The following is a 24,688-nucleotide window of genomic DNA, read 5'->3' on the forward strand; positions in this document are numbered from 1 at the left end:
TTCTGTAAGGTGCACCTAATTTTAAAACTTCTGGAGAAGTCATAACCCAAAACATAATGATACTTTTTAGTGCAGCTTTTCAAATTCTTTTCAATCTTGCTTAGACTGCAAGTATATTGTCCACAAACCTGACTACAATTTGTCACGATTTTTCATCATCTTTTTCTGTAAACATGTACATGGTGTGTCAGTCGTGGTTCCCTCAACTCTGAGCTAGAGATTTGTGCGTTCCACTCCATAGACTTGAGCATATAACCCAAGCTGACATTCCCAGTGCAGTACTGAAGGAATGCTGCTCTGGCAAAGGTGCCATCTTTTGGACAAAATGTTAAACCTGGCTCCCATCTGCCCTCTCATGTGGACATAAAAGAGCCCATGGCACTCTTCCAAAGAAGAGCAGAGGAGTTTTCAAAGGTTGAGCAAATTGGGCCTATACTCATTGGAGTTATAGGAGAATGAGAGGTGATATTATTGAAACATATAAGATTCTGAGGGGCTTGACAGAGTAGGTGCTGAGAGGATGTTTCCCCTCATAGGGGAATCTAGAACTAGGGGGGCACAGTTTAAAAATACGGGGCCTCCCATTTAAGATGGAGATGAGGTGGAAATTCTTTTCTCAGAGGGTCGTTAATCTTTGGAATTCTCCTCCCCAGAGAGCAGTGAAGGCTTGAGTATATTCAAGGCTGTGTTAGACAGACTTTTGATCTACAAGGGAGTCGAGGGTTATGAGGGACTGATAGGAAAGTGGAGTTCAGGCCATGATCAGATCAGCCATGAACTTATTGAATGACAGCGCATGCTCGAGGGGCCAAATGACCTACTCCTGTTCCGATTTCTTATGATCTTACGATTTTATTTTCCATGGTATCCTGACTAATATTTATCCCTCAACCAGCATCACTAAAATTATCACATTTCTGTTTGTGGGACTTTGCAGTGTGCACATTGTCTGCTGTGTTTACAACATTATAACAGTGACCACAATTCAAAAGTGCTTCATAGGCTGTAAAGCACTTGGGATGTCCTGAGGTGAAAGGCGCTATATAATTGCAAGTCTTTCTTTATTCTTTCATTGTAAAAAGCTACGTTGACACATCCTATTCAATTTTTGCTGTCAACCGTCACAGTGTAGTTATAGATTGTGTCCATTAGATGTCTCCATCAAACCAGAATTTGGAATCTCACTGACAACTCTGGTGGCATTTCGTTAGTATGATAAAACTTGCATTAATCAGCTGACTATGGGCAGTATAATGGGCAATCTAATATCCGGTATTAAATAAGTGCTGGTTAGTAATTATTGTTGGACAGTTTTATCCCCAGTATTTAAATATAAATCTTAAAATATGCTGCTTCCCACACTCAGGAGAAATAAATGAAAGACCAGCTAGAAACTATTACCTATCTAGTAACAAAGCTTAGTATAATTCATGTGTTAATGGAAACACAATTGTCATTGGTGGAATTGCTCTTTACCCACTGACTGAGAAAGGGCTAATGGGTTGGGAAGATTCCTGTATATCAACTGTATGGAAATTTAGTTCAATAGAGATTATTAATTATTCAACTATGTCATGTGATATAATCTCTTTCAAGGTGTAGCTGGGTGCCATTTTCCAAATTGTTTAAATGGAACAAACTGTTACATTCACAGCACCAACTCACTTCCAAATACTATTTTCATCAATTAGTTTTAGTTTAGTTTAGTTTAGTTTAGAGATACAGCACTGAAACAGGCCCTTCGGCCCACCGAGTCTGTGCCGACCATCAACCACCCATTTATACTAATCCTACACTAATCCCATATTCCTACCACATCCCCACCTGTCCCTATATTTTCCCTACCACCTACCTATACTAGGGGCAATTTCTAATGGCCAATTTACCTATCAACCTGCAAGTCTTTGGCATGTGGGAGGAAACCGGAGCAACCGGAGGAAACCCACGCAGACACAGGGAGAACTTGCAAACTCCACACAGGCAGTACCAGGAATTGAACCCGGGTCGCTGGAGCTGTGAGGCTGCGGTGCTAACCACTGCGCCACTGTGCCGCCCAATGACTCAGCAAGTAAATATAATGGTCCATAACTTGCTGTCAAAATGATGCCGAGGCTACTAATACCCGATGTGTCTAATGTGCAAACACTCAGCAACTTCAAGCGAGGGCAGATACGAGATTAATCACGGAAATCCAAAAGTTTCTATCTGCAATGTATCGCTTTGTTGTTAGTTTCAAGAAAACTGCTGTCTGATTCACCATTGAAATGCATTGAGTGATGTGAAGTTGCTGTACTTGCAAATTAGATTGGAACTAAACTTGCCACAGAACATTAGACACAGGTGCCTGTTCTGGAGTGGCTTAAAGTCTGTCCGTGTTTAATTAAGCCCGGATGAGCCATCAGAGATTCCTTTAGCAATGTGTTAATTGTTAATTATTACCAATAAACCTTTCTGGCACGGAAAATTACCAATTACAAGTGTGGAATCTCATTCCATCAGGTTTTAATTGCTGTTGGATATTTTTAAAAAGTGCAATTTAAAATGTTAAAAGTTTTGTTAATTTTTCCTTTCTGTCTCTTTTTTGTGTCTCCCTTAATCCAATTTTTCTTTCCCTCTCATTGGGCTGAATTTTGCAGTCCACCCAACGTTGGGGTTGATGGTGGGGGGCTGGAAAATGCCTCTGGGAAAGGGCCATCATGGACCCCGACGCCAGGAGGGCCTGGCACGATATTGCCGCCAGCAGCAAGGCCTTGTGGCAGCCCCCCACCACTCAGCGACGGGACCCCCATTAACATATTTAACTAAATTAAATTAATGAATTAATCATACCTATGCTATCACCTTCCGTCCTGCTGCAATCTTCCTGCTGCTGGCCAGCAATCCCACGCCTTCAGATTCCTGTCCAGGGTAATGAGGCAGAACACTTCTGGGGAGGGGGCAGGAGGTACTTTTCTCAGTGCAGGGTGGGGGGGGGGGGCGGTGGGAATGTGGTCAAAATAACTGGTGCAGGGGATGGTGCGAAGGGTTGGAGGCGAAAGTTTATGCACATTGGCGGGGGGGGATGGTCAGGTGGACAGGGTAAGTGTTTTGGGGGCAAGTAATCACTTTTATGGTTTGAGGGTGGCGGGAGAGGGGCAAATTAAATTTTTTTTATTCACTGCATCTTTAAATATTTAAATGTAATAGTAGGGCTCAAAGCCTTTTAAAAATGTGTCGGCGCCTGCACACAGGCAGCTGACGCCATTGCCAGGGATGGACAGGCCGCGCCCCTCCACGTGATTGGTTGGGGGTGGGGGGTGGGGACGGCCCACCCCGGCTATTTAAATGAGTTGCTGCATTTAGGATCGCGGCGGCTCCGCGATGTGCAGCCCGCATGGGGGGGGGGGGCCGCCTAGCGCACTTGTAAAATTCAGCCCGTTATTTCTCTTTCTCTACTTGATTTGACATTGAATTCATCCATTCCACTTTCTTCTTACATTTCCATCTCAATACTTGAGCTATTAATTTCATAATCCTTCAATCTGATCGGTTAAGGAGATACACATTTGCTCGCCCTGTTCACTTAGGTCCCAAATGCCCCAGCTTCCATCATTGCTAGTTTCTTAGCTCGCACATTCAGCGATTTGAGGTGTAAGCTAGCATTGAGATTAAACAGGCAAAGGCACGTCTACCTAACATCAGACACTGTTAGATTCACTCCTGCAGCAAATTATGACTCCATCGTATGAGAAAAATAAACCATCAAGCATCTATGGAGTGCAGTATGGTGCTATACTAATATGCGGTGGCACAAGGTTGTAGGATTCTTATTAAATCCTCACAGGGAATTCCAAAATCTTAGTGGGCCATAAGTAGAAACATCAAACACAGTTGCTTCCCCATAGGAGCTGAGAATAAGAAGGATGAAGATTAAGACAGCCGAAATGTATCTGCACACTCTGCCCTTGGAGTACAATGTGAAGTAATGGAAGGGTATGCAGGCTGGTTAACAGCCTGACAGGTCACAATGGGAACACTCCTTCCATGGCAATAACCATCTTTATATCAACCGATAAGGTAGTTAGTACCATACCACAGGAGGATTTTGTGGGCTCCTACAACGCTTGTGATATGGGGAGGGGTGGGGAGCTACCCACTGGACATGCTGAATGTCAACCCAGAATCCAGAGCCGGAGGTTGGGTCCCCATCTGCGTGTTTGAACCTAGCATTTAGAGGTGGCAATGCTACCGCTAAGCCAAAGGTTTGCTCCCCAGTGACTGATGTATACTCCCATTGATTACTTATACATCCCTATTGGGATAGTATTATCACATAATATGGGCAAATCTATAGAGGCAGATAAATTGCTGTTTAAATTTTGTCTCACCTCTTTCTATATAGTAGTATCATCTGCACCATGGATTCAAATTTGTTTAATCTAAATCTAACCTCTTTAACTTTTAAGAAACATGTATCTTATGCCATGGCCTGCTAAGAAATAGCACCTTCGTGAACTATTTCTGCAGAACTATTTTTGCTCCTTATATGGCATCATATTGAATGCTCTGCATTCTATAAATGAAAACAGCTGTTTCCTTCTGATTCATCAGCCAAACAGCAAACATTCCCGCAGCTATTTCTGTGTCACCTGATTTAAAGAACCCCTTAACCAAAGCCAGCAATTACATTTCATCCTGTCTTCTGTGATATAATGATATCTCTATGTATCTCATTTGCCGCCATCATATGTCTGCGAAACACAATTCACTCTGTGTCAAATGCTTTGAGACAATTCAGTGAAGTGCCTTAGGGTGCTATATAAATGCAAGTCCTTCCTATTTCACTTTTTTAATGGAACATTTGGTCGCCTGACCCAATGTCTATTCCTTTGGTTTAGTATCAATTTTTATCTGCCTATAACCTCACAGCTCCAGCAACCCAGGTTCAGTTCTGGGTACTGCTTGTGTGGAGTTTGCAAGTTTTCCCTGTGACCACATGGGGTCCCTCCGGGTGCTCCAGTTTCCTCCCACATGCCAAAGACTTGCGGGTTGATAGGTAAAATTGGCCATTGTAAAAATTGCCCCTATTGTAGGTAGGTGGTAGGAGAATTGAGGGAAGTCTTGGATGTGAGAGGGAAAATGGGATTAATGTAGGATTAGTATAAATGGGTGGTTGATGGTTGACATGGACTTGAAGGGCCTGTTTCAGTGCTGTATCTCTCTATGACTCTATAATCCTGTGAAACACCTTGGAATGTTCTACCATGTTTAAGGGGTTGGCCTCACCTGGTTCCATTCCAATCTTTTTAGACATGGACAGAGAATCACCAGCAAAGCCTTCTCTTCCTGCTCCTGCACTGTTATCTCTGGAGTCAATCTTTGGGCCCCTCCTATTTCTCATTTACACGTTACCCCTCAGCGACATTAACAGAAACACATCAGGTTCCATATATACATTGACAACACCCAACGCTACCTCACCACCACCTGGACCAATTCAATGCCTCTGTCATGCTGCTTGTCCAGCATCCAGCACTGATTGAGCAGAAATTTCCCCAACTAAATATGGAGACCATAGAACCTTAGAAAAATTTCACCACAGAAGGAGGCCATTCAGCCCATTGTGTCTGCGCTGGCTGAAAAATCTAGCTGCCCAATCTAATCCCACCTTCCAGTACCTGGTTCATATCCTTGCAGTTTACAGCACTTCAGGTGCATGTCCATGTACCTTTTAAATGAGTTGAGGGTTTCTGCCTCCACCACTGTTCCTGGCAGTGAATTCCAAACACCTACCACCCAGCGATAGCTGCCGGCCTTTCCATGCGCCAGGGTGGTGGGGGTGGGGGGGGGTGGTGTCATGGCAGTCTTGCACAGGGTGCCTGATTGAGGGCCGCCCCCACCTCTCAACCCACACCCGGGACCCAGGACGCTCCCCTTCCCCCTAAACGCCCACCCTTGGCTCGCCGGGGCATGCCTGATTCCCTCGGCGAGGCATCGACAACCTACCTTGGATCCCGGCTGTATGGCATCCTCCTTTGTCGGCTGGGCTGCAGTCCCAGCAGTGACCACCGCTCCCAGTGGTGCTGCCGGGACTAAGAGCTGCTGATTGGCTGGCAGCTCACTGAGGCCACGGGACAATTAAAGCCCAGGGACCCGTAAAATACGGTCGGATCCCCGGCCTAGGCGGAAGCGGGTTTGCCACTGACTTTTACGTTGGTGTCAAAGTCCCATCCGCTGATGCTAAAATCCAGCCCATTGTCTTTCGTTGCCACCACAAACTCCATTCCCCAGACACTGATTTCATTTCCCTCCCTGGCAATTGTCTGAGGCTCAACTAGACTGCTTACAACCTTGGCATCGTATTTGACCCTGAGCTGACCCCATATGGGCTTCATCAACAAGGCAGCCTACTTCCACCTCACTACCATTGTCCATTTCTGCCCTGTCTCAGCTCATCTGATGCTGAAACCCTCATCCATGCCCTTGTTACCTCTGGTCTTTGCTATTCTAACGCACACCTGGTGGGGTCCCTAGTTCTACCTTCCAGAAACTTGAGAAAATAAAGAAAGATTTTCATTTATATAGTGCCTTTCATGAGCACCGAATATCCCAAAGTACTTTACAGCAAATGAATTATTTTTGAAGTGTTGTCAATGTTGCAATGTAGGAAATGCAGCAGCTAACTTAAGCACAGCAAAATTTGTTTTTGTATCACAGAATGGTTACAGCACAGTAGGAGGCCATTTGACCCATCATGTCTGTGCCAGCTCTCTGCAAGAGCAACTCACCTAGTCCATTTCCCGTGCCTTTTCCCCATAGTCCTGCAATTTTCTTCCTCTTCAGATAATTATCCAATTCTCTTTTGAAGGCCTTCATTGAATCTTCCTCCACCACATTCTCAGGCAGTGGTGTTAATTGAGGAATAAACAGTGGCCAGAATCACAGACAACTCCCCTGCTCTTCTTTGAAATAATTCCATAGGATCTTTTGCATCCACCTGAGAGGGACTGGGCCTTAGTTTCAACATCTCATCCGAAAGACAGCACCTCAGACAGTGCAGTGCTCCTTCAGTACTGCATTGAGTGTCAGCCTAGAATGTTGTCCTCCAGTCCTGGCGTGTGACACGACACCACAACCTTCTGACTCAGAGGTGAGAGTGCTATCGACTGAGCCGCGGCTGACAGTCATTCAAAACTCTGCTGCCTCTGTCCTAACTTGCACCAAGTCCCTCCCGTTCACCCATCTCCTCTGTGCTCACTGACTTACATTGGCTCTGGATAAGCAATGCATCGATTTTAAAATTCTTATTTTTTTTATTCATTCATGGGATGTGGGCATCACTGGCTAGGCCTGTATTTGTAGCCCATCCCTAATTGCCCTTGAACTGAGTGGCTTGCTAGGACATTTCAGAGGTCATTTCAGAGTCAACCACATTGAATTTTAAAATTCTTATTCTTGTTTTCAAATTCCTGCATGGCCTTGCCCCTCCCTATCTTTGTGGGATTAATAACATTCATAAACTGTGTTTACAATTATGGTAAAACAAAACCTGCCTGTGATCTTTCCACTCTGATATTTATCCCTTGTGCCATTTAACTACAAACAAACAATACATTTGTTTGTGACATAGCTGGTCATGGATGTCAATGGATAAATATTGGATTCTTGATTATCATCAGTTTTTCCCCACATCTACTTCCCTCACTAAGGATGGGAGGCCAGATGGTGATTGAAAGGTACTTCCAACCCCATTCTAAATGCCAACCAGCAAGGGGTACTGAATTGTGCCTTGTCAGCTTAGCCTGGGATGTCAATCCATACCCCCCAGCCTATGACACAAGTCACTAATGCACAGCATCAGGCCACCCATTGAATCATTTCTCTGCACATAACTGACAAGCTAATCATGTTGCTGAAACAAACATGATCGATGAAACAGCATGAAACCTACAATACTTATTATACAACTGGAAATGTCAGGGCCCAGCACCACTGAACCAATCACACAAACATGCAACTGAAGAAGCGCACTAAATAGGTCAAAGGCCAAGCAAAAGAGCTTGACCAAATGGGAAGCCAACTATTAGAAATAAAAGAATCATAAGGTAAAAAAAGAATCAGTGTTAATTAACTATACAAACCACGCCTCTTCTTGTGCTGATAACTCAAATTTCCATTTTTGATGAGTATTTGATGTTGGATGAGTTATTTAGGGAGGGGTCACAAGCTGATGGTCATGAAAAGACCAAAGATTTATCCAACCGCTTTCCGACACGGCAATTTGTAAAACCTTTCAAATATATTGATACTTTCTCTTTCTCCAGACATCATTCTGTGTTTAACCCATTGTTATGACTTCAGCAAGACCGTTAATGTTAAAATACAAGATATAAACCCCCAGACCAATTAAAAAAATTATATGACAGGATTTCACATTTTTGGACTTTTATTATAACAATTAAACTAAAAGAAATCACTAAATAGTACTTTCTAAGTAGCTGTTACTCCAGAATACAAAGAAAAGTATTATCTTTACTTATTAAAATACTTGAAAATGTCACACCATATTTATAAATTACACAATCCTTTTTTATGGTGAAATCTTTTGCAGTTAAACATTCCAAGCTCCTCCCACTTGCAATGGGTTGGATTTCCCAGGTCATTGAAAAAAATCAATCTCCACTTAGCTCATTTCTCTGAGCATTTCCGACCTGGATGTCCGCGAATAAAGTAATTTCTGGTGATCCTGCTGGTCTTCTACTCCACAAGCTTCAACATTCAAAACAGGTTCAAGTCTTCACAGTCTTTTACTGTGTCAGGCTTCTGAGAGCAGTTGCCCCTTCTCTCTCTCTCTTGAGGCTGCCACCACTGGTTCTCTTCCTACAGCCTGCTCTCAGGCTGCAACCACTGGGTTCTCTTCTTACAGCCTGTCTGCCTTTAGAAAATCTGTTAAATTTATCTGGACTCAAAAGTCAATATTGACAATTATCCTGTTCCAATATGCAAAGACCAGAAGTCTGGTTTCACAGAGCTACCTGGGCCTTCCATTGTTCCCACGTGTTAACAGCTGCTTGGTACATTTGCATCTTCAGAATCACTGACTCCTTGCTTTACAACCTGAAAGTCTGAGAGGGCGAAACCCATTTTTCTTAAGGTGTTTCCCCGAAGTCTCTTTTTAAAAAAAAAAAGTTTTTGATCCGTCTTGTCCTTTCGCAGAGTGGGACTCCATCTTAAACATTGTAAAATCTCAATTTTTAAAATATGATCAAGTTACAAAGTCCAGTGTTCATAACACCCATGTTGATCCATGTTTCACTAAATTTGCTATGTCTGTCCTGGACTCCTTATTTGGTATTACCACACAGTCAGCCTACAGCTGCACAATTCTACCACTACATGAAGTGTCATCAGCCCCAGAACTGCAGATCCCCATATCTATTCCGACAGCTGTACCTGTACTAATGCGTTAAGGGGAGGCGGTGGCATAGTGCTACTGTCACTGGAGTCATAGAGTCATAGAGTTATACAGCACAGAAACAGGCCCTTTGGTTCATCGTGTCTGTGAACATAACAGCATAAGAACTAGGAGCAGGAGTAGGCAATTCAGCCCCTCGAGCTTGCTCCGCCATTCAATACGATCATGGCTGATCTCATCTTGGCCTCAACTCCACTTTCCAGCCTGTTCTCCATAGCCCTTCAACCCATTTCTAATTAAAAATCTGTCTATCTCCTCCTTAAATTTACCCAATGTCCCAGCATCCATCACACTCTGTGGTAGAGAATTCCACAGATTCACGACCCTTTGAGAGAAGTAATTTCTCCTCATCTCTGTTTTAAATCTGCTACTCCTTATCCTAAAACTATGACCTCTTGTTCTAGATTGCCCCACAAGAGGAAACATCCTCTCTATGTCTACTTTGTCAATTCCCTTAATCATCTTATATACCTCAATTAGATCTCCTCTCATTCTTCTAAACTCCAGAGAGTAAAGGCCTAAACTGCTCAATCTCTCTTCATAAGACAAACCCCCCATCTCTGGAATCAATCTGGTGAACCTCCTCTGAACTGCCTCCAATGCAACTACATCCTTTCTCAAGTAAGGGGACCAAAACTGTATGCAGTACTCCAGGTGCTGTCTCACCAATGCCTTGTACAGTTGCAGCAACACTTCCCTACTTTTATACTCTATTCCTTTTGCAATAAATGCCAAAATTCCATTTGCCTTCCTTAGCACCTGCTGTACCTGCAAACTAGTTTTCTGCAATTCATGCACGAGGACATCCAGAGCCCTCTGCACCGAAGCACTCTGACGTTTCTCTCCATTTAGATAATAATTTGCCTTTCTATTCTGCTGACCAAAATGGATAACCTCACACTTATCCACGTTAAGATCCATCTGCCAAATTGTGGTCCATATCCATTTGTCGATTTCTTATTTCTTTATTGCAACTTACTGTCCCACCTATTTTAGTGTCATCTGCAAATTTGGCTAAAGTATCTTCTATCCCTGCATCCAAGTAATTTATATAGATTATAAATAGTTAGGACCCAAGGACCGAACCCTGAGGCACCCCACTAGTTACATCTTGCCAACCAGAAAAGGACCCATTTATCCCGACTCTTTGTTTTCTGTTGGTTAGCCAATCCTCTATCCAAGCTAATATATTGCCCCTAACCCCATGTGAACTTACCTTGTGTATTAACCTTTTGTGCGGCACCTTATCAAATACCTTCTGGAAGTCCAGATAAACTACACCTACAGGATCCCCATTATCCACCGGCCATCAAGCACTTATCTATTCTAATCCCATTTTCCAGCACTTGGCCCGTAACCTTGTATGCTATGGCGTTTCAAGTGCTCATCTAAATACTTCTTAAATGTTTGAGGGTTCCTGCCTCTACCATCCCTGCAGGCAGTGTGCTCCCGATTCCAACCACCCTCAGGGTGAAAATTATTTTTTAAATCCCCTCTGAACCTCCTGCCCCTCACCTTAAATCTATGCCCCCTGGCTAGTGACCCCTCCGCTAAGGGAAATAGTTTCTTCCTATCTATTCTATCAATGCCCCTCATAATTTTGTATACCTCAATCAGATTCCCCCCTCAGCCTTCTCTGCTGTAAGGAAAACAACCCTAGCCTATCCAGTCTCTCTTCATAGCTGAAATGCTTCAGCCCAGGCAACATCCTGGTGAATCTCCTCTGCATCTTCTCCAGTTCAATCACACCTGACTATCCCTGATTAATCCCTGCCTCTCCAAGTGGAGATTAATCCTATCCCTCAGATTTTTTTCCAATAGTTTCCCTACCACTGATGTTAGACTCACTGGCCTGTAATTACCTGGGTTATCCCTACTACCCTTCTTGAATAATGGACTAGTAATCTAGAGCCCAGGTTAATGCTCTGGGGACATGGGTTTGAATTCCAACATAACGGATGGTGAAATTTGAATTCAATTAATAAATCTGGAATTAAAAGCTAGTTTAATGGTGACCATGAAGCCATTGTCGATTGTCGTAAAAACCCATCTGGTTCACTAATGTCGTTTAGGGAAGGAAATCTGCCATCCTTACCTGGTCAGGCCAACATGTGACTGCAGACCCACAACAATGTAGTTGACACTTAAAAAAATGCTCTCTGAAATGGCCTAGCAAGCCACTCATTTGAAGGGCAATTAGGGATGGGCAAGAAATGATCACCTAGCCAGTGACGCTCACAATCCCACAAAGGAATAAAAAAAAATGCACCCTGAAGTAAATTCAAATGTGCTGACAAAGCCACTGGATATCCATTAATGTTTTCAACATGATAGATAAAATGAGCAAGAGAATTAATAATAGTCTGCTTATAATTCCATTTCCTTATTGATGATCCTTGGTACAATATCTGTGCATCAATGGTAAATATGTTCTTATTTAAATAATTGTGCATAGATTTTTTTTTTCTTAAATCTTTGTCACGTTGTATATATTTCATGCTGCATTATTGTTGTAGGCTTTAGAGAAAGGATCAGTCAGTTACAGAGGCTTAGACTTATCTGACTGAAACTCAAGATCCATGTGGGATACAGTGATTGGACTTCAAACTATCAACTGTGCATTACAAAGAGATAACATGTGGGCGCCTTATTATTGCAGGTGCGTAGAAAGGATTTCAAGCAGGTTTTCAAGTAATTATCAGTCTGTCCACAGGAAGGGTTATCAATCCTGATAGGGTGTCACCTCACAGACAAGTTGAAGATAAGTATCTATTCCATTATGCACTTTGTCCCTTTGCTGTGTCCCTACAATAATTCCTATTATACCACATCCAGTGGCCCTTAATGATTAAGTGATGGTCTGTATCCTTATAACAAATTCCTTTGCATACTCCTGTCTGCGAACAACAGAAGCATGAGAGATCAGGAAAAATAGTTCATGTCCAGTCAGTAACATTTTTTCATGTTCACTTGCATTCTCAAAGGGTTCGGTAAAAGATGAACGTACTAGGCTGAGTCTCCAGCACACTGTCACTTCATTTTATGAGCAGAATATTTCTCTTCAACCAAAAATAAGATTCTGCACCATATTAAAATAAACGAGGGGGCTAATGTTGATTGTGGAGGATAGTGTAAAACGACCGACAACGAATCAGCTGCCTGTCATACATCTGTCCGATTTTCAATTCTCTTCACTGCAACGGAAATGAAAATCAGGTGAAATGTGCAACTGGCGGCTTATTTGATATTGGCCATTTTACACTTTCCTCCAAAGTTAAAATTAATCCCAAGGTGACTTAACAAGGAATCATAAGAAATAAGATTCAGCATTGGGAAAGATAAAAGAAGGAAAAGGTATAAACTAAAATGCACATTGTCAGAATATGATTGAAGAAGGTTATTGCCTTGTTTTGGACAGTAAGGTTTTGAGCAAGTGTCTGTTGTTCAGGCCCCGCCCCCCCACCCCGCATGGATCCCGACATTGAGAGTTCTATAGAATCCAGCCCATGGATATGGGCTTACCGTCGCCAGCAGAAATCATGTTTGGCAGACAAGTGCGGATGACTCTGCCAAGCCATCACCTTTCCAAATTCTCTGAGGTGCAGGAAACACTGCTAAAAAAAGGGGATAATGTACCTTTAAGATCTTAGTATGCTATTGAGCTGAGTGCTAGGATGCAGTCATGTGACTACATGCCAGTCTCACTCTGTAACTGGAACACCAAGAGGCAAATCATGTAAATGGTTAGCTCTGCACTGTTAATAAACCTGTTTGAGATCTTCAATCAACTGAACTCCACACATCTCATTTATATTGCATCAGACAACATAAAAAACTTCTCATTACATCCTGGCCAATATTTATTCCTCAATCAACACCAACAAACTATCTGGTCATTAACACATTGCTGTTTGTGGGAGCTTTCTGCATGCAAATTGGCTGCTGCATTTTCCTACATTACAACAGTGACTACACTTCAAAAGTACTTCATTGGCTGTAAAGCACTTTGGCACGTCCTGAGGTCATGAAAGGTGCTATATAAATGCAAGTCTTTCTTTCTTGCTATTTCCTGTTCAGGACTGGAACCTCGTACTGCAACACCGAACTCTGATTATTCACAAGTGTGGTCTTTATTGATTGATGCAATATATTGCAACACTTCCAATTTAATATTTTACAAAATTCAAGGCATAACAAAAAGGCATCCTTCCCTCAAAATTAAACCAAAATATAGGACAAGGCCATGATTAAGTCTCTTGTTTAACTGCAAATGTGGGTTTATGTTCATTTCAGGATTCCATCTTATTATTGTCAACAAAGATTAATAATCTTTTAGAGTAATGAAATGTAATTGAATATCCTTAAAGATGACATTCTGTTCACAACATCAACCCTCCAATTCATCCGAAACCCATTAAAAAAACTCCACATGTTTTTCTTTCGAAAAGACAAGAGGCTGCAAATGGAGCAAAGAAGTTTACTGCATTCCTTGCATTTTTTCCACATCTGTTAAAGTCATTGTCATTCAAAAGAGAATTCATATGAATGATTTTCTTTCTTGTTTCACTTGTTTGCAAAAAGTGATGCAATGTGGACAAAAGAGCCAGTTTGTGAAACATGTTGTAATAACGCAGGCTTGAATTCTTTCTAAGACGTCATGTGAATACCAGAGACTTTGGAAGCTAATAGTGGTTTCAGCTTAATTTGCAATAGAATTCAATTAATGTATTACTAAACTTGGTAAATCAGATGGCATGTGTACACATCTCTTGAAAGAAATGTAGACAGGAATGGAATTTGTGAAAAACACATTGCCAACATGTGGCCAAAGGCTTGTTTGCAGAAGCTTCCAACAGCAGTTATATAATATAATTAAGTCCCATCTTATCCAAGATGTTAGACATGCTTATGTAACCATCATTACACACCACTGTCATCTTGCTGTACTGTAATGAGCAAAATAAAGCAACAACTTCACACAAGTTGGGATGTTGAGAATGAATACTGCTGATCAAAACCAGACCTGTAAATGATTAAGAATGTCATACAGTTGTAAAACACACTAATGAAAGTAGAGTGTCTGTCAGTGGGACCAATACAGTCTCCTTCTCTTCTGAAACACTGTGGCATTTTAAAACTTCGACTAATAACTGACTGGAAGGTCAGTTATGCTAATTTGGGACTGAAAGTTTTAAATAAAATGGTAGGATCAGAAATGATACTTATTTCAGCGGAATGTTAGAAAAAGCCCAACATTTTGGATTTTTGGATATTTTGTCTCATTTTATATGTACTGATTTCTGTTATTTAAACCTCCCCATGATAGCATGTTGAAGACTCAAATAGTGTACAAGATTCACTGTGTACCAAATACATGCTTTTATGTATATATACATGCACACACGCACACACTAGGCTTGCATTCCCTTGAGTATAAAATATTAGAAGATTAAGGGGTAATCTAATTGAAGTGTTTAAAATGTTACAAGGATTTAATAGGGCAGATAGGCAGACATTATTTCCTCTGATGGAAGAGTGCAGAACAAGGGAGTACAACCTTTAAATTAGAGCTAGGTCATTCAGGGGTGATGTCAGAAAGTACTTCTTCATGCATAAGGTGGTGGAAATCTGGAACTCTCTCCCAACAAGCTTTGAGGCTCAGTAACTTGAAAAAATTTCCAAACTAAGATCAGTAGGTTGTTGTTAGGCAAAAGTTAGTTAGAGTTACCAAATCAAGGTGGGTGGATGTAGTTAAGATACATAATCTAATTGAATGGGGGAACAGACTTGAGGGGCTGAATGGTCTACTCCTGCTCCTTTGCTGAATTGTGTTCATTATCCAACAGGCAGTTGATGGAATTTTCTTACCTGAAAGGACTAACAGGAGTTGGACAAACCTGTGTTGGTCTTTTTGGAGACAAATCTCTGACTTGCCAGACTCAAAAAGCCACGTTAGTTTTAGAGCAGTGAAAGAGTTTGCAACTCCTCTGCTGCTGAAAACCTCATCCATGCTTTTGTTACCTGCAGACTCAACTATTCCAATGCTATCTTGGCAGGCCTCCCAAAAAAACATAGAATCAGAGACACATAGAAAATAGGAGCAGAGTAGGCCCTTTGAGCCTCTCTGCCATTCAATATGATCATGGCTGATCATCCGCTTTCCCCCCCATATCCTTTGATCCCTTTCACCCCGAGAGTCATAGAATCATACAGCACAGAAACAGGCTCTTCGGCCCATCATGTCTGTGCCGGCCATCAAGCAGCTACCTATTCTAATCCCATTTTCCAGCACTTGGCCCATAGCTTTGTATGCTATGGCATTTCAAGTGCTCATCTAAATACTTCTTAAATGTAGTGGATTCCTGCCTCTACCACCTCTTCAGGCAGTGCATTCCAGATTCCAACCACCCTCTGGGTGAAAAAACTTTTCCTCAAATCCCCACTCAACCTTCTGCCCCTTACCTTAAATCTATGCCCCCTGGTTATTGACCCCTCCACAAAGGGAAAAAGTTTCTTCCTATCTAATCTATCAATGCCCCTCATAATTTTGTATACCTCAATCATGTCCCCCCCTCAGCCTTCTCTGCTCTAAGGAAAACAACCCTAGCCTTTTCAGTCTCTCTTCATATCCTGGTGAATCTCCTCTGCAAACACTCCAGTGCAATCACATCCTTCCTATAGTGTGGTGCCCAGAGCTACATTTAATTCCTTCTTGAAAACATACAATGTTTTGGTCTCAACTGCTTTCCGTGGTAGTGAATTCCACAGGCTCTCCACTCTCTGGGTGAAGAAATTTCTCCTCATCTCAGTCCTGAAAGGTTTACCCCGTATACTTAGACTATGACCTCTGGTTCTGGACTCCCTCACCATCGGGAACATCCTTTCTGCATCTACCCTGTCAAGTCCTGTTAGAATTTTATAGGTTTCTATGAGATTCCACTCACTCTTCTGAACTCCAGCAAATATAATCCTAACCGACTCAATCTCTCCTCATACGTCAGTCCCGCCATCCTGTCTGGTAAACCTTCTCTGCACTCCCTCTATTGCACAAACATTCTTCCTCAGATAAGCAGACCAAAACGGCACACAATATTCCAGGTGTGGCCTCACCAAGGCCCTGTATAATTGCAGCAAGACATCCCTGCTCCTGTACCGAATCCTCTCGCTATGAAGGCCAACATACCAGTTGCCTTAAAATAAAATGCTCACATCTCTATCTTGAGCTTGCTGCAGTGTTCCAGTGAACATCAACGCAAACTCAAGGAATAGCATCTCATTTACCGATTAGGCACACTACAGCCTGCCGGACTGAACATTGAGTTCAATAATTTCAGAGCATGACAGGCCCCCCATTTTACTTTTACTTTTAGTAATTTTTTCTTTTTTACATTTTTTTACAGTTATTTGTATGTTTATTTCATTTCATCTTAGTTTGTTCAGTTTGCTTACCCACTTTTTTTCATGTTTGTACTTGCTGCTGTTCAATCTTCAGTCCGTTAACACCCTATCTGTACTAATGCTTTGTCTTTCAACATACCATTAACAGATTGTTTGCCTTTGCTCCATGACCTTTTGGTCAGCTATTCTGTGGCCTTGTCCAATCTACACCTTCTTCTTTGTTATCTCTTGCCCCACCCCCATTTTACTTGCTTATAACCTTTGGCATTTCTAATATTTGCCAGTTCTGAAGAAGGGTCACTCACCCGAAATGTTAACTCTGCTTCTCTCTCCACAGATGCTGCCAGACCTGCTGAGTATTTCCAGCATTTCTTGTTTTTATACCATTTGCCTTTTTTACCGCCTGTTGCACCTGCATGCTTACCTTCAGCGACTGGTGTACGAGAACACCCAGGTCTCATTGCATATTCCCCTCTCGCAGTTTGTAGCCATTCAGATAATAATCTGCCTTCCTGTTTTTGTTACCAAAGTGGATAACCTCACATTTATCCACATTATACTGCATCTGCCATGCATTTGCCCACTCACTCAACTTGTCCAAATCATCCTGAAGCCTCTCTGCATCCTCTTCACAACTCACCCTCCCACCCAGTTTTGTGTCATTTGCAAATTTGGAGATATTACATTTAGTTTCCTCATCTAAATCATTTATACATATTGTGAATAGCTGGAGTCCTAGCACCGATCCCTGTGGTACCCCACTAGTCACTGCCTGCCATTCGGAAAAAGATCCGTTTATTCCTACTCTTTGTTTCCTGTCTGCCAACCAATTTTCTACCCATCGCAATACACTACCCCCAATCCCATGTGCTTTAATTTTACATGCTAATCTCTTATGTGGGACTTTGTCGAAAGCCTTCTGAAAGTCCAAATAAACCACATCCACTGGCTCCCCCTCATCAACTCTACTAGTTACATCCTCGAAGAATTCTAGTAAATTTGTCAAGCATGATTTCCCTTTCGTAAATCCATGCTGACTCTGTCCGATTCTACCACAGTTCTCCAAGTGCTCTGCTATAAAATCTTTGATAATGGACTCTAGAATTTTCCCCACTACCGACGTCAGGCTGACTGGTCAAGAATTCCCTGTTTTCTCTCTACCTCCCTTTTTAAATAGTGGGGTTACATTAGCTACCCTCCAATCTGTAGGAACTGTTCCAGAGTCTATAGAATCTTGTAGATTGTAGGCAACAAGAAGTAGATGTTAAAGTATTATTAGAACAAAATTGTAATTGAATAAAATTGAAGACAGACATGAGGCATAAAACAGTTTTTTTTATATTGGCAATTTGCATTGTCTCAATGAAACTTCAGTCTGCATTTTATTGCAACGTGGTGTTAAAATGTTCTTTTATGTCACAAACTGTAAATTGCACTGCTGGTCAATCACATCAAACACAAATATAATTTCAACACACATGAATAGTGCACATTGCTTCTGGAAATGGACACTGAATATGATTGTGTCAAAATAGTGCTTGAAAGTGGCCAACAAGTGGAGCAACATGAAAGGTTCTGTTCACTGTGCACATTAATCATTACATATTAACATAGTGATATTAGGAACAGGAGTAGGCCATTCAGGTGCTCAGGTCTGCCTCGCCATTCAATTAGATCATCGCTAATCTGCACTTCAGCTCTATTTTCGCTTGGCTCCGTAGCTCTTAGTCCAGTCAAAAGATTAGGTGCTGTTCCTTGAGCTTACATTGAGCTTCATTGGAACACTGCAGCAGGCCAAGGACAGAAAGATAAGAGCGGGAGCAAGGTGGAGAATTAAAATGACAGGTGACTGGAAGCTTGGGTCACGTTTATGGACTGAATGAAGGTGTTCTGCAAACCACATCGTGGGCAGCGAATACAATATACTAGATTGAAAAAAGTACTTGTAAATCGCTGTTCAATTTAGTATATTGTATTTGCTGTTCACGATGCAGTCTCCTTTGCATTGTGGACGCCAAATACAGACTGGGTGACCGCAGAACACCTCCATTCAATCTGCAAATGCAACACTGAATTTCCGGTCACCTGTCACTTTAATTCTTCATCTTGCTCCCACTCTGACCTTACTGTCCTTAGCCTGCTGCAGTGTTCCAATGAAGCTCAAGGAACAGCACCTAATCTTTTGACTGGACCCTTTACAGCCTTCTGGACTCAATATTGTGTTCAACAATTTTACATCATAGCCTCTGTCCCCATTTTGTTTCATGTCACTTTGCTGGTTTGCTTTTCTCTCTCTCATTTCTCTCTTATTTCCTTTACTTTGCTTTTGGATGGCAGCTATTCAGGATTCCACCATTCACACCTCCTCTAGACACATCTTTTGTTCTTTACTTATCCCATTACCACTCTCTTTGTCTTTGCACCATGAAACTTATTGTTATTTAATCTCTCCTGCCTGTCACACTATCACAGACATTCACTTTTGTTCTTCTTCCCATCCTTTCACTTGCTCAAAATCTATTATGTTTCTAATTTTTCCCAGTTCTGATGAAGGGTCATTGACCTGAAACATTAACTCTGTTTCTCTCTTCACAGATGATTCCAGACCTGCTGAGTATTTTAGAATTTTCTGTCTTTATCCCTCATATATGTATCTAGTTTTCTCTTAAAGGCACCAATGCAATTTGTGTCAACTACTCCATGTAGCAAGTTCTACATTCTAACTACTTTCTGCGTAAAGATGTTTCTCCTGAGTTCTTTATTTCATTTATTAGTGACTAACTGGTATTTATTGTCCCTAGTTTTGTACACCCACCCAAATAGAAACATCTTCTTTAACATCAACTCTACATCTAAGTCTATGTAGTCTATGTATGAAGGATAAATACCAATATGGACTGGTTGAGCAGAACAGCGTGTTTCCATTTTGTAATCTCTATGTAATTTTATGTAAAAGGGATCTAGCCATCAGAATATGATGTTTCTTGTAATGGAACCAATAAAATCTAGAAAAGAAAGCACCACAACATTTAGACAACCCTACTGAGATGTCTCAGCTAAGGGAGAAAATAGGCTTTAAAATAATGTCACATGATGTATCAAAACCACTGCTTTCAACTATAAAAAAAAGTAGAATTGTACATATCTAATTTCCTTCACCCTTCCTTTGGTGGCCATGCATTCAGCTGTCTCAGCCCTAAGCTCTTGAGTTCCCTTGGGTAAACCGCTCCACCTCTCTAACTCTTCTCCTTTAAGACTCTCCTTAAAAATCTACCTCTTTGCCCAAGCTCTTCATCACCTGTTTAAATATTTACCTCTGTAGTTCAGTGTCAAATTGTGTGATAATGCTCATGTGAAGCACTTTGGGAAGTTGCACTGAGTTAAAGGCAATTTGTTGTTGCTATTGTGGTAGAATAGGCAAAAGGTAAACTAACCCATATTAATTGGCACTTGGAAGCCATTGCTGAATGATGAGCCGTCCAGCTTTAAAAGGGAAGCAACATCCTCAACAAAAAGAAGTGGCAGGTCGCAATAGGATGGACACCTCAAGGCATGGTGCTGGGGAAGAAGAGAGGTCAAGCTCCCAAACCAGGATAAAGATAAGCAAAAACTTGAAAGTACAGCGTTATGGATGCTCCTCAATAAGGTCTGCACCTTTTCCTTTTGCTGGCAACAGGGACAAAAGATTCCACAGGAAAGTAGACCTGATAGGATCTTCTGCTGACTTTAGAGAGATCAAAAACAATGGCACCTTGTCTACTGGAACGAATGGCTACTGGAAGGAATGAAGATGACCACTGAATCATAACACCAAAGGTCCATTCATCAGCTGGTTCTCAAGTCATCTTTCTCTCAAAGAGTCTTATCTGTTACGCACATCACAAAGAATTCAAAGAACGCACAAAATGTGCCTGCTCCAAAATATGCAGCAATTGGAGATGGTTCCCAAAGAAGAACCAGCAGTAACCAAAAAAGAACAACAAAAACATTGCAATAAGGTAATATATTTTAATGAAGTACTTTACATTAAAAAGGGATCAATATAGTTCTGAAATCCAAAACCTAACTGGATAAGACAATTTCAGTTTTATAGGGTTTGTTTTCAAGTTACTTCAGAACTTTGACTGAAGTTAATTTATTTATCTTTTATCTTTCTTTGATTCTTGTTGGCACCTTTTGCCTGACAACAAATATTTCATTGAAAACAATTCAGTTTGACAGTGGACCAAAAGCTATTTTATTTTTGAAAGGTATATCGGTGGAACTAAAAACCATCTGTGCTGTTTGAGTCTTTTTCTTACGTTTACTGGAAAATATTATTTGCAAGCAGAACTAGACTGTTCATGATCTCCTGCCCTAAGTGCGTGCTATAAGAAAAAGAGAGCTTGCAGTTATATTGTGCTTTTCGCAACCTCAGGACCTCCCAAAGCAATGAACTATCTTTGAAGTGTAATCACTCTTGTAATAGAGGGAACATGGCTGCCAATGTACACACAGCAAGATCCCACAAACAACAATGAGATACTGGCTAGGTAATCTGTTTTAGTGATGTTGGTCAAGTGATAAATATTAGTCAGGACACTGGAGGAACATCCCCCGCCTTCTTTGAACGGTGAATTAGATTCTTTTCCGTCCACTTGAGAGGGCAGACAAGATCTCGGTTTAACAAATCATCCAAAAAAAAGTGACACCTCCAACAGTCTATACTGCATTGAAGTGGTAGCCTAGATTATGTATTTGAGGCTTCAGAATGGGGCTTGAACCCACTAGCTTTCTGATTCAGAGGTAGGAGTGCTCCCCACGGAACCAAAGCTGACATCTAGAAAGGGTTTTAGTAAAGGCATATCAGCGACAGGAGTGTACACCTACCCCAAAATGTCCACAACTGAACCATCTCTGAGGAAAGTGCTTTGGTGTTGTTCGTCTGTTCAGGGTGGAGACAGGAAAGCCTATTTAGTGGGTTCCACAAACTCAGACTTGGGAAGAGACACATTCCTGCTGGCACAAGCTGAAAGAAAAAAAATAAAGACAGTGTTGTCAAACAGTGCCACCGACCTCACCTCTAAATGACATTATAGTAAGTCAAAATGTGCCAAAAGAACTGAATATCTCTTTAAATAAAATATTTCTGACTTGTAACATTATAAATGTCCATGACCCCTGCTAGTTGTTGTTAGTTCACTGCGTCCTCTTCCTCTAAATCTTTCCTATTGTTGTTGCATTCTGAAAGGTCTACCACGGGTGGTAGGAATGTTATATAAAACACAGCTTGTTATGAAGATTAAGTCAACTCTCTTAGGACTGTGCTATAAGCTCCCTCCTCCATAAAATCTAAACAATGGAAACACATGTTTAAAATCCCCAAAGCACTCTCCATAACGTATCATTTGACTTGATGTACTTGATGATATTGTTTTTGGGCTGGACTTGGTGGATTTGACCCCAGTAGTTTGAGTCACCACTTCAGATCGTAGCCACCTCCATAAAGAGCAGCTGAAAATGTCCCCAAGAGAACAAAAATAAAGGGCAGAAAGACAAAGAGCCTTAATCATGAAGCAGCCACACACCAAAGAAAGCTTCACTCTCAAATAATTCTACAATGAAAAGTCAGGTATCAATGGCAGGAATCATGAAAGCTGCCAGCTACGTGATGACATAGTGACATAATGGCACAGAAGGAGGCCATGCGTACCATTGAGTCCCTGCCAGCTCTCAGTAGAGCAATTCAGTTAGTCCTATTCTCCCGCTCTATTCCTATAGCTCTGCATGGTTATTTCCCTCAAGTTCCTATGCAACTTCCTTTTGATCGTCTCTGCTACCCTTGTAGACAGCAAGTTCCAGTTCATTACCACTCACTGCAGAAGAAAGATATTCCTCACATCCCCCCTTATCTCTTGCCCAAAACGTTAAATCAATGTCCCCTAGTCTTTGTACTATCAGCTGATGGGAACAGCCCTTCTTTGTCTATCTTATCAAAACCCGTCTTAATCTTGTACACCTCTATCAGATCTCCCCTCAATCTCCTTTGCTCCAAGGAGAACAAGCACAGGTTCTCCAACATAATGTAGCTAAACTTTCTCATTCCTGGAACGCTTCAGGTTTCAGGTAAATCTCCTCTGATCCCTCCCAAGGACCGTCCTGAAGTGTGGTGACCAGAACTGGGCACCATACTCTAGTCGTGGTCTAACCAGAGCTTTATAAAGGTTCAGCATTACTTCCCCGATCGTGTACCAATACGTCTGTTTATTAATCCGAAGATCAATGAGCTACGTCCCTTAACCAGGAGACTTACTGAATATAAATAGCCTCATTGAGTGATGGTGGTGGAAGAAGCATGTTGGGCATAGTTGTTGCCTCTCAGAATGCTGGGAAATCCTGAAATAGGTAAAGAACGGATGTTTTGTTTTTAACCATTGCTGCGGGGTAGAAAGAAAGCAGATGAAGCAATCGACTTGCCTAAGCAAAGCAACAGTATCCTGAAAAATAGACTTTGACAACACTGTCTGATTTGCCTGTGGTGTCACCTACAGAGATCTGAAAGGTAGCACTAGCGTTAAGGGGAAATGTTGCAGTCACCTTGACTAGCACTAGTGAGACAAAATTCCCGAGGGTCTGACACTTCAAATCCTCTTAAACTCCGTGCACAGATCATATAGTATCTCCTTGTTAGATCTAAAGCTATAGTAACAGAGAGTGTCCAACCAATTTAGAAAACTAATTCACTGTCTGTAATTCCTTTGCAAATGCAGTTTTCTTCTGACTCTTCTGTGCCTTGAAAGAAGGAAGCCTTCAGCCATTTTGGAATTTAATTGCTCGATACGGGTACAGTTGTACGTTAGGTGCTATTTTTCTATTTAATGCTATGGAAATGTGATCTTAATAATGCTACAGGGAGAACTCGAATGCATTAGATCATCTACATGTGCACTTGGCGAACCTTCGTACTTTTGTACATGACAAAAACACAGACTATAAGCTAGAGTCCGAGTGTATCAGGCCTGTGTCCTCAGTACCTTGCTCTATGGCAGTGAGGCCTGGACAACGTATGCCAGCCAAGAGCGACGTCTCAATTCATTCCATCTTCGCTGCCTCCGGAGAATACTTGGCATCAGGTGGCAGGACCGTATCTCCAACACAAAAGTCCTCGAGGCGGCCAACATCCCCAGCTTGTACACACTACTGAGTCAGCGGTGCTTGAGATGGCTTGGCCATGTGAGCCGCATGGAAGATGGCAGGATCCCCAAAGACACATTGTACAGCGAGCTCGTCACTGGTATCAAACCCACCGGCCGTCCATGTCTCCGCTTTAAAGACGTCTGCAAACGCGACATGAAATCCTGTGACATTGATCACAAGTCGTGCGAGTCAGTTGCCAGCGTTCGCCAGAGCTGGCGGGCAGCCATAAAGACAGGGCTAAAATGTGGCGAGTCGAAGAGACTTAGTAGTTGGCAGGAAAAAAGACAGAGGCGCAAGGGGAGAGCCAACTGTGTAACAGCCCCGACAAACAAATTTCTCTGCAGCACCTGTGGAAGAGTCTGTCACTCTAGAATTGGCCTTTATAGCCACTCCAGGCACTGCTTCACAAACCACTGACCACCTCCAGGCGCATATCCATTGTCTCTCAAGATAAGGAGGCCCAAAAGAATAAGCTAGAAATATAGTCCTACACAAACATAATTATCACTACTCTATGGTCCAAAAGATGCATCGTAGCAAAAGAAACAATATATATCATGTATAAATCAGGCACAAAAAGCATTCAACATTACAAATGAGAAAATGTAGGATTTTCCCCCTTACTTTATTCAAAGCAGACTACATAATCAATGAGGATTT

The 24,688-nt window shown here is 41.8% G+C and overlaps 1 long non-coding RNA gene across 3 annotated transcripts in view; it reads right to left on the minus strand.

The window, feature by feature from the left end:
• The window catches only part of LOC137352411 (uncharacterized), a 246,834-nt gene that overhangs the window by 106,958 nt on the left and 115,188 nt on the right, over positions 1 to 24,688 (minus strand). For all 3 annotated transcript variants that reach the window (XR_010969707.1, XR_010969705.1, XR_010969706.1), the window contains one exon: positions 21,722 to 21,860. This is a non-coding gene — a long non-coding RNA (uncharacterized lncRNA). The remainder of the gene's footprint in view (positions 1 to 21,721; positions 21,861 to 24,688) is intronic.

Source organism: Heterodontus francisci, chromosome 38, assembly GCF_036365525.1.
Source record: "Heterodontus francisci isolate sHetFra1 chromosome 38, sHetFra1.hap1, whole genome shotgun sequence".
NCBI classification, from domain to species: Eukaryota; Metazoa; Chordata; class Chondrichthyes; order Heterodontiformes; family Heterodontidae; genus Heterodontus; species Heterodontus francisci.